Genomic DNA, 7079 nt, shown 5'->3' on the forward strand with positions numbered 1-7079 from the left:
TGAAAAAGTAATAAACATGTTTCCACTCATAATAGAGGACTGTAAGTTATTTTTCTCATACAGTTTTAGGTTAATGTATATTTGACTACATACTTTTTTCCAATAAAAATATTTCAAAAAAGTGAAACATGGCTTTGATATTTGGGGAAAAAAATACCCCACCACTCTTAAAAACTTCATATTAACAAAATTTTTCATTTATCTTGACTTCTATGATATTTTAATAAAAACCTTCACTGTAAGGCTTGGATAAACGACATTTTACCACCATTTTAACCCAGAAAAAATGTTAACTAACCACAACATGAAATTTAGCCTCTTCAAAGAGTAAGAGTTGCAAATATGTTTTGAAAAATAGCACTTCAAATATTTAGTCTACAAAATATCATGGAATGGTTTGGACTGGAAAAGACCTTAAAGATCATCTAGTTCCAACCCTCCTGCATGGGCAAGGACACCTCCCACCAGACCAGGTTGCTCCAAGCCCCATCTAACCTGCCCTTGAACACTTCCAGGGAGGGGGCAGCCACAGCTTCCCTGGACAACCTCTCATTATTCAGTTACTTTATAAACTGAAACACAGGGTGCTCAGGAGCCCATTGCTGAGGGAGGTGGCACATCTTGGAAAAGCCTCATAAAGTTAAGGATCAATTTGGTCATTCTTCTTGCTTGCTCTCCTTTCTCCACTCACCTCTGCCAGTTCTTCAAGTTAGAAGCACAGCTCAACTGTCACTAGAATTTAAAGCACTTAGTATTTTCTGTTAATAACACAAAACTTGACAGAAAAACCTCAGTCCTTTTGTAGGTTAAATTCAGTCTCTAGCAGCAGCCTAACAGGCTTCCAAGCAGAGCTTAAGCTCAGCTGGGACTCTAGAACAACACAGACTAGAATTCATGAGTAAAACCCTCCTGACCATCTTCTGTTTGCAAGAGTGGACATGTGTCATCACTTGCTATGCCAGCAAATTATACCTTGATAGATGTATGCAGCAAGAGATCTAGTGAGAAAGTTATAATGAACCTCTGAGCGTATTAAAGGAAAAGCAACTGCCAGAGAATAAGGCAAGGATAATTAGTGTTGACATGTTTAATCCCTTTGTGGCAGGTGAAATACTTCAGCCTGGTTAAGATGCTATATACAGAATACAGAGTGTTTCAATAAAGATGGCATTTGGAACAGAAGATGGCAGGTGCAAATAAAGTTTATTTCAGATATTATGGGCTTTGTGGTGGATTTACTGCACTCAAGCAGTGTTCTCTTGGGGGAAAAAAGAAAAAAGGTTATCTGTGCAGAGCTGAATAAATCCCTCTATACACAAAGGACACAGGAAAACTAGCTAATGGAAAGTAAATTCTGTTTTCAACTCATAACAGAATTTTGCTTTTAATTGCACACAGAAGAAAATCAGAATCCCCCTTTCCCTTTATGCCATGAATGCATGCCATTTCCAAGAAGGGAGGAATTTGCATTACCCATCCCACAGTATGGAATCCACAGCACAGACAAGCCACCCGTCTGACTTTCAGATGTACTTACTACAACAAAGACTGGATACAGGGCATCTGGTGCCAAGTACTTCTCAAATTGCAGAAGGTCATTCAGTAAGTAATCCTTTCAGTTAGAAAGAAGGAAGGAGGAATGCTGAATCCCTGTTCAATGTGTTCATCAGTACATGACAAACTTGGAGTTAATTATCATGCACAGTCATGTCTCAGTGCAGGTACCTATCGTGTGCCCGTCGCTGTGGATGGGATTACCCAAGAGCAGGCTTGAAAGAGAGTCAGTGGGAAACAAATGAGCTATTGGAGTCAGAGCAAGGGGACCTACAGAGCAAGAAGCACCTGAAGATAAAAAGGTGGCTCAAGTTAGAACTGCAGAGCTGGCTAGAAGGTTTAAAGCAAGACACGTGAAGAGCAAATACAAAGAAACGGCTTTGAAATACGTAACAGTATAAAAACGCAGGGAAAGGAGAAATTGATTGAAAAAAATATTTAAAAAATAATTAAAAAATACTATAACATTCCTGAACCATATTCATTCCTCCTCTAAATCCTCTGAAACCAGTCAGTTTACACTAGAGGAAAACGTATTCCTTGGCCTGAATGCAAAATTAATTAAATTTGATGAGTTAAGCCAAACAATTAAACACAAGAATATTGTGAATATATTCAGTTGAACCAGAGGAGTAAAACAGGTCTCTAAAATGTCAGTATAGGATTTTTGTTTAATCTTACAGAATTAAGTGTTCTGCTATTGACAGGCCACTACCTAAAGCACTAGGGAGTGGGTGGGATCTGTGTAAGAATCTGTGCTTTGAACAAACATATAACTGTTGGATGTAAATATGCATTAGGAAAACCTTTGAATAAGAACTGAAATGCTGCTTGTTGGCAAGAAGCTAAAGAAAACAAGTCTTAAGAAAAATGCTTCTTAGGCCCCTTTAAGAATCCACACTTGATTCCACTACAAATATGCAGCAGAAGAAACACAAAATAAATTAAGCAGTTTCAGTAGCACAACCACCTAGGGAAATAAGATCGGAAATAAGATCTTCCAAAGGCTCCAGCAAATAACAATGTAACAGCAAGCTGCTTCTTTTTTTTTTTTTTTTTTTTTTACAACTCCTTTTGTTGTGTAGTCATTCCAATATTTGGTCAAACAGTACTATCAGATCCTACTTAATGCTGTGCTTCATCTCTAAGCAACAGGAACCTCTGTGGTATCAGCAACAGAGCTCATGACATTATCTGTAGCAACACTGCCTGGTGCTATGAGAGTAGCACTAGAAGCACCTCTTTCCAGCAGACTCCAGCTGAGAACACCATGGCAGCCCCTCCTAACTGCTGGGTTCACACACAAGCAATATTACACTTCTCATCTCGCCTCTGTTTATCCACAACTCATCTTTATTGCTCCTGTCTGAGCATTTATCTTCTCATCTTCTTTGCGATCAGCAGCAAAAGGCAGTGCTGGGAGAGTTTCTAACACAAGGAATCTTGGGCTGATGGACACTGGAGCTTCTAGATCCCGGGAAGTCCAAGGTATGCAGTGTGCAATGGATCTGCAGGCTCTGTGGAAATGCTATGTGTTTTTTTAGTGTATAATGTGGCTTCCATCACTATTACAATAATCTCTTTTCAGGAATCAAGTTGACCCTGTGTTTTAGCTGGCCCGTGAAGTTCCGACTTCAGTGAGTTGTGTGGAAAGAACACAAAGGAGTAAAAAACAGTGTAAATCTAATACTCTAGTTCCAGAACTTGAAAAAAACAGGCCTTTGCTCCGGCTTACACTTCAGAGTTGGATCAAGAAATAATATCTCAGGGAAAGGCTTGTCTGTACGTTTCCCTTTAGTAAGCAGAATTTTCCTTTTCATTTCTCAAACAAAAAAAAAATAAAAAATAAAAAAAATTATTCACTTAAATGGCCATGAGTCTCAGCTCTTAGTAGAGATGTTGAAATGCTGAAAGAACAAAACTTACCCTAAATACAGTAATTCAGATCCTATTACCTGTACATCCTTGGACATATAAAAAGTAGAATGTATTTGAAGTAGAAATGTAATTTCTACTGAGTACTCTAAATCTTGGCTCTGTATTGTCATCACCAGTGCTAAGAAAGTGCCCTGTTGAACCTCAGATGTGTTTGATCTTGAATATACCCACATTTCTGTGTAGTTATCTTCTTCTGATAACTCAGCAGAAAGCATCTACCTACAGAAGTGAAGCACCCAGATACTGTATCTCTATTTGTTTGTACCATGCTATTAATATTCTTCCAGTGTAGTTTCTGATGAATGCATTAAGTTTAATTAGCACTCCCTGAAATTAGCATGCCTGAAAAAAGCATTTGCTTGTTTAGGAATCCAGGTTTACATAGTATCTCTTTTTGTTTCCTTCCCAGCTTTCACCTCAGTTTGACCAGTTGATTCAATTTGCCTAATTTTAAAAGATAATGTAACAACAGACAGCAAATAAATTGAAGCTAAATCCAATCAACTCATTCCATAATATGATTTAATTTTATGCAGACTAATGAATACAAAATGAGGCGAGGCTGGAGGAGAGGGCTCTGCAGTGCCTTCTGGAGCAGGCACTGCCACCTCCTGACCCAGTGCAACAACACGAGGTGTACAGAGCAAGCACAGCCCCAGGACGTAACAGCAGTTTTGTTATTTTGGATACAAAAGAGTGAAATAAGTCTTCCCTCTAGCGAACCCGAGCGCTCTGCAAGAGGCAGAGCCTTCCCTTCACACTCCGGAGCTCTTGTTTCACAGCTCTGACACGAAGATACATTTTTGTTACAATATAACCCAGAGTGAAAATGAGAACAACAAACACAGAAGCATTATAATCTAATTACTTCAGAGTTTCGATGTGAGTGGAGAGATCAACGATAGAAAAGCATCTGAGCAAGGAGAAACCTGTGGTTTCTGACTACTACGTTGTGCTGATCAATCTGCCTTATTTTAATTTTTATTTCATAAAACCATTTCATTATTTATACTTAGAAGTACATCAAATATTGTAGCAAACTTCACTGAGAGATTTCTGAGGTATTTCAGGTTCTGCTTTCATCATGAACTTCCTAACTAGAAGCACATGCCTGTGGAAAGGGGCAGTTTCTCCTAGATACTCATCAGGCACTAGAATTAAGGTATCATAAAAGAGGGATATCTATTGCATTTTACATGAACTTGAATAAAAGAAACCATACAAGAAAACATTGCAATTGAGAGAGAACTATTGCAAATAGTAGCAGTTCTCCCAAGGTTTGCCACAAGCAGTATTTCAGCAACAGAACTGGATGCCAAACCTAAGGCACTTCCCTGCAAAGCTCCCATTAGGGACTGTTGCTTACAAACTCACTGTTCCAGTCATAGAAAGAATAATCACAAACCAGAAAAAAAAAAAAAGTCTGAACAACCAGTCAGTGAGGCAGGAAGCTGTGGGAAGTTCTGTTTTCCAAAGGCTAGAGATTCCACCACCTCCCTGGACAACCTGTACGTGATTTTGTACATGGAATTACCTAACAAGACTTATCTCAGTAAAATTCTTTATGCATTTAATTTTGTGTGAGCCATTATTTACAGTTCTGCTTGACAGAAATACAGCAGCACACCCATGAGGGACACTTTGCTGCCTTGTGATCATGCTAAAACAAATCCACTATTGCCAACTATTTTAACACAAGAATCACAACTTGGAGCCAAGCAAACAAGATTAGTTCTTTCCTTAGTGCATGGCCAATGATGTCACAGGAAGAGCAAAATATCCGTGGGCAAGATAAGAAGGCACACTTAGCTAGAACACAGACACTAGAAGCACCTCAATTTACATTTTCTTGACTTATTTACCACTTTTCATCATAGCTTATCATTAATTGCATTTGGCTAAACCACTAGGATATATCACATGAACTTTTTTTTAGAAACTCTTTAGTTGAACCAGCATAGATAAAATTACATATCACTCTCCAGCACTGATTTCTGGCATCAGGTGGTACCTTGATTCAGCAAAATGAGCAAACGTCCCACTTGAGAACCATCATGCAAAAAGCTTCAAGGTTATACATTAAAAGACCTATTGTTAACTTGCTGCTGGTGCCTCTGGTCCCCAGTCAGGGCCATAACATATTTAATCCTTATGGTTTTCCCTTTAAAAAGTACCTAGTAGAGAGGCTAAGCCCTGCTTCTTACAGCTGGGGCTGCAGAGAGCAACTGGAGCAGGAGCAGAATTAAATACAGAGTTTAAATTGGTGGCTGCAACCAAACACACCAATTAACTGCTCCCTGTATTTCTGCAATCTCAAAAAAAGGCAAAGGCAGTAGCATAGTAAAGGCAACCACACAAGTCACAGAATTATTGTTTCAGTAACAGTAATATCGCCAGCAATCCTTTTAACCATCACTGAAGAATACCTGACACCGGCAAAAGGGACAGATTCAAAGGCTAAATCTCCCCCGAACAAAGGGCATGGGAGGTTCTGAGATGTGTTTGAACAGAGATAATGGCTTCTTGACTGGGGGATAAGGGTAGTTTTCAAAGCTCAGCATAAATGAAAGAAGTAATCAAGCGACAGCTTAAATGTAAAAGACATTTTTTTTTCCAGTTTACCTTCTGAAACACACAAATGCATTTGCTCCTCTTTCAATTTACTCCAGTTCCATCTAACATGGTATTACCTGGGACCATCTCTGGAAGAAAGGAAAAAAAACAACCCACCAACACCCACATCCCTCCATTTTATAGTGTTTATAAAGGTGTATTTTAGGAGTCACCTACCAAGTTAAAGAATTGCTACGTTACACATAACAACGGCCCTTCCCAGTGCACAATCGACACGAAAACCCAGCGATTTGATGCAGTAATTGAACCAAAGCAAGGACAAGGAGAAGGAGCAAGTGTTCACCCAACCCTAAGCCTTTGGTGTTTAAAGTGTAGGTGCTGCAAGAGAACAAACTTTGGCTGTTGCACGGTTAGCGATACCAGAGAGTAAAGGTTACTCGGGTGAATTTTTTCACTTGAATTTCCTGCTTTCGGAGGCTCCCTGTGGGAACACGGGGCTGTCACACCAACGGGTCTCTCCTTGACGCAACCCCGGCCCCCAGATGAAGCCGTTGGGAAGCCCAGACTCCCAGCCCGCAGCACCGAAGGGCCGTGACACCCGCACAGGCCCCGCACCTCCTCCCGGGGGGGCCCCCCTTTCTGATCGGGGCTTTTCCTCACGTTCGGAGCAGGCGGCTCGTTTGAGACCCGTTTCCAGCGGAGCCCTTCCCGGGGCTGCGGAGCTCAGGAAGGCTGGCGGGGCCTGGCCTGGCCTGGCCTGGCCTGGCCTGCCCTGCCCTGCCCTGCCCTGCCCTGCCCCCCGGGGTGCGGGGGAGGCGGATGTTGCGGCGCCGCGGTCACTTCTGCGCTTTTAAAGAGCGTGAAAAGGCCGCGGGGAGGCCTTCGAGTCTGCCGAGCGGGGGCTGTGACAACCCGGGGCGCCCGGGCGGCGGCTCATTAGCTCAGCTCAGCTAATTAACCTGCCCTTGTCCCCGCTCTGTCCCGCTCCCCTCACGCCCGCGGCCGTTGAGGGG

This window comes from Chaetura pelagica, unplaced genomic scaffold (genome assembly GCF_000747805.2).
Source record: "Chaetura pelagica isolate M959 unplaced genomic scaffold, ChaPel_1.0 scaffold401, whole genome shotgun sequence".
In the NCBI taxonomy this organism is placed as follows: Eukaryota; Metazoa; Chordata; class Aves; order Apodiformes; family Apodidae; genus Chaetura; species Chaetura pelagica.